We start from the raw sequence: 4,646 nt of genomic DNA on the forward strand, positions 1-4,646 counted from the left end.
GCTGGTACCTGCTGCTCTTCAGTCTCTGTTTCCACAGCTCAAACCAAAGTAAACAACAGAATGGCCACGTAGGTGGAAAGTACTAATGACAGCATGGACCCTTGGGTGGGCTCCAACACACACCCTAATAAAGCTGGGGAGGAAGGGATGGGGTGGAGGGAAGCAGTGTGGCAAACCTGGTCTGTTGGGAGCACCAGATCAAGCCTCCCTGTTCTGTCTACTCCCTTCCTCCCTTTCTTCCACTGGCTTAGCCTGCATCACAGCTCCCCAAAAGTGCCCTGGCAGGAAACCCCTCTGACTCTGCTCTATAGGTGGTGTATCTTAGACTGCCAGGCAATCTGTGCTAAGTACCATCATTTGCAAAAAGTGCTTTCAGCACAGGAAGGGAGCAGAGATGAGTGCTTGGCCATTGAGAAAGTCCTATTCCAGTCTGTCGGCTTCCGAGCCAGCTTCATGTGCTACAGCCTGCATCCTGATCCCTAAGTCCAGAGAAATATACATCCCAAAGTCAAATTATGGTATCTCTGCTCAGCTGCCCAACAGCAAATCACAACCCCAGAGTAGCAGCCCCAGACCTGAAACTCTCTCCCTCCTGCCTTCTTCCCAATACCCAAAATCTGTCAAGGGGGGCCTATCCCACAGGACTGTCACTCCAGCTGAAGGCCAACACCCTCCACCTGGCTACATGAAGTTTATTGAACAGGAGTGAGGGCTAAAGAGTCAAACTGACACTTTTCCTGTAGTCAGAGACTATTCTCTGTGGCTCTGGTGGCCTGAGCTTCATCTCTGGCTAGCTGCAGATTCTAGAGCCAATAGAATGAGCCAGGCCTTTCAAGTGAACTCTCTAGTCTGAGCCTCAGATTCTATATTCTGTTTTAGCAGCTGTCTGTGAAGATGAGGAGGATGGACCACAGTAGGCCCCTGGTCCCTCCAAGCATCCCCCACTGAGTCAGAGATCCCAGAGGTCAGGGACTATACCCTCAATAAAGTTTAACTCAAACATGATCTAGGGTAGGAAATAAGGGCATAATCTACCTGTTCATCTTCCTATCCTTAGCTCTGGGCATGGAACCTGACATCAACTAGTAGGCACTTAATGGCAGGCCTCATGCTGAGTGCTTTCATTTCCAACATTTCATTTGATAAGGTAAATATTTGTTTAATTGAATGCACTTGATTCACTCTCTTAGAACCCTAGTATTGCCCCAATTTCCTCCTCTCCTGTATCTCTTTTTCAGGGTACTTGTAGGAACCAGGTGGTATTAATATGAAAGCATTTGCAGGTGAAGTGCTACTTAATTTTTTCAGCCCAGACTTGAATACCCAGCTGCCTACCTAACATATCACTTGGGTGCCTCTAAAAAACAACTTGTCCAGGAACAAAATCCTGGTCTAGGCCCATTCCTCCTCCTCCCTGTGTACACCAGATGCCCAGGCCAAAACTCAGAGCTCCTCCTGACTCCTCTCTTCAACTCTTCACAGTCAACCCTTCAGCAAACCTTCTGGCTCAATTTCCAGAATATATTCAGAAGTTGAGCACTTTTCATCACTCTTACTACTCAGCCCCTTCCCACCTCCCTGCCCTGCAAACCCCCCACACCCTACCATGATCATCCTCTCATGCCTGAATACTACTGCTTCTGCCCTTGGCCCTCAGTCTTAGCAACACAGAGAAAAACAACTTATACATTTACCATTTTGTTTCAGCAATCCTACTTCTAGGAAACTATCTCACAGACACACTGGTAATATTACAAAATGCCATATTTACCAGATTCCTCACTGTGGTTCTTTTTGTAAGAGCAAAAGACTGGACACAGCCCAATGTCCATGGATAAACCATGGCACATCCACATGGTGAGGCACAGTGCAGATGCAAAAAGGAATCAGGAGAATTTCTATATTCTGCTACAGGGTGATCTTCAAGATTGATTACATGGAAAAAAGCAAAGTACAGAAGAGTACTTAGAGTCTGCTACCTTTTACATAAAAAAGAAAGGTAAACAAATATATTTTTCCCTTAAATTTGCAAAAAGAAACAGTGGGAAAAATCTGATAAAAATTGTTGTTACCAGAAAGGCAGAGAGAATAAAGTAGAGGGAACAAGATGGAATTAGACTTCTCTCAATATACCTTGTTTTATTTGGAATCATATGAAAGCTTTATATAATTTTTAAAAATTAAATTTTAAAAAAAGTACGGTATATGCCATTGTTTTCAATTCCTTACTTTCCATCGATTTCTCTTCTTTGCCATGTGTCTTTGCAGTTCCTCCAACTAGAGGCAGAATATACTTTTTCCAGCTGTGGCAGACTGTATTTTCCAAAAATGGTCTCAGCAAGATTTCCAGTCGCACATGTTCTTACAGAGTCCATGTCCCCTCCTTTTAAACCTAGGCAGGATCTTGTGACTGCGTTAGTGAATAGAATGTGGCAGAAGTGACACTGCATGTCTTTTAAGACTAAATCATAAAAGTCAGTATGGTCTTCCACCTGTCTCCCAACCCCTACCTTGCCCTCTCCCCACCCTTGGAACTCAGCAACCATGCTGTGAGGCAGCCCAAACTAGCCCATATGGAGAAATCATATGGAGAAGCCCTGGGGCTCCCAGCTAACAGCCAGGATCAACTCTCAAACATATAAGGATGAGCCTTCAGAAGATTCTAATCTCTGGCCTTCAAGTCTTCTAGCCGAAGGTCCAGACATTGTGAAGCAGAAACAAACTCCATTCTACTATGCCCTGCCCAAATTCCTGACCTGCAGAATCTGTGACCAGAATAATGGTTGTTTTCCACTACTAAGTTTTGGGGTAACGTGTTACACAGCCATAGTAACTGCAGTACAACTCCTTGACTTGGGTTTAACCATGAATTGCTTGACTAAAGGAATGTTAGCAGATGTGTCATAATATCAGAGGCTTGAAATGTGCTGTGTGGTTAGGCATACCCTCTTGTGTGTCTCTCATTACCATAAGAAGAACATGCCCCAGCTAGACTGCTGCTGTCCAGGGAAGATGAGAGACACACGGATCTGACCTGGACCCAACTGCAGCCTGGAGCCCAGCCTAGATCAGTGAATTCTAGCCAGCATGCAGATGCATGAGTGAGAATTAAAAATTTGCTATTTGAAGCTACTGAGTTTGGGCTGGTTTATTGTGCAGAATGATGGTAACAGCAGAAAACTGATCAAAAAGTAATCCTTACAAATTAAACACAAACTGGAAAAAAAAGAGCTTAATTTTATATCCTCTTAATCATATAACCACACAGAGAATAATCATTTCTAATAACTCTAAAACAGAGAACTATATATCCCTGAAAAGGGATAACCTAAGGGAAAAGGGAACCACAAGGAAGTTTTAAACCATTCATGAGTATTATCGTTAATAAAAATATCTACATTATTATTTAAAAACAATCCATTGAAAGGAGCATCAAGCATGGAGATTCAACCCAGTTTGGAGGGCATCTTGAGGGTAGGACTGTGTCTTTTTCCTTCTTGTGTTTCTGCTATTGACTGCAATGTTTAATAAATGTTTGGTGCATTAAAAAAAAAAGGTTGACAGATAATTTTATAGAAGAATTTCAGCTAATTTGCAACCTATTATTAAATAATGGATCTAGCTAAGGATCATTAGTGAATGCCAAATTCATCAGGCAAAAAGTTGATAAGGACTTTATAATGGATTAATCACTGATACTACCTGAATCCCCTAATCCATCTTTTTTTTTTTTCTTTTTTTTTTTTTCCTGAAACACAGTCTCACTCTGTCACCCAGGCTGGAGTGCAGTGGTACGATTACAGCTCACTGCAGTCTTGACCTCCCAGTTTCAAGTGATCCTCCCACCTCAGCCTCCCGAGTAGCTGGGACCACAGACATGTGCCATCATGCCTGGCTAATTTTTTTGTATTTTTTGTAGTGATGGGGTCTCACTACGTTGCCCAGGCTAGTCTCAAACTCCTGGGCTCAAGCAATCTACCTGTCCCAGCTTCCTAAAGTGCTGAGATTACAGGGATGAGCCATTGCACCCAGGCCTGATCCATCTTTTCGTCACTAAAGCAGGTCAAGGAGCCAGACATAGTGCCTCCTTCTGGGATGCAATGGGAAGTACACAATACCAATGAAGAGTTCTTTCCAAAAAGATTGAATCTATTCTGATCTAGATCTAACTACCAGTTTATAGGAAATATGGGGACACTAGGAAGCAAGTAAAATAACCTCAAGAGGATGTGCTTAGCCAAAATCAAAGTGAGAGGTTGTCTAGGATAAATGTCCTGATGTCTTCACCAAATAAATGGCATTTGAAAACAAAAGGAGCAAGGAGACTGTTAGCAACTTAGAGAACACATCAACCAAATGCAATATGTAGACTTTGTTTGGATACTGTTTGAACAAACCAACATGTCATTTTTGGGGCCAGGCACAGTGGCTCATGCCTGTAATCCCAACACTTTGGTGGGTAGATCACCTGAGGTCAGTAGTTCAAGACCAGCCTGGCCAACATGACAAAACCCCGTCTCTAGTTAAAAAATACAAAAATTAGCCAGGCATGGTGGTGTGTGCCTGTAGTCCCAGCTACTCAGGAGGCTGAGGCAGGGAGAATTGCTTAAACCCAAGAGGTGGAGGTTACAGTGAGTCAAGATGGC

The sequence above is a fragment of the Mandrillus leucophaeus genome, unplaced genomic scaffold, assembly GCF_000951045.1.
Source record: "Mandrillus leucophaeus isolate KB7577 unplaced genomic scaffold, Mleu.le_1.0 Scaffold22, whole genome shotgun sequence".
Classification (NCBI taxonomy): domain Eukaryota; kingdom Metazoa; phylum Chordata; class Mammalia; order Primates; family Cercopithecidae; genus Mandrillus; species Mandrillus leucophaeus.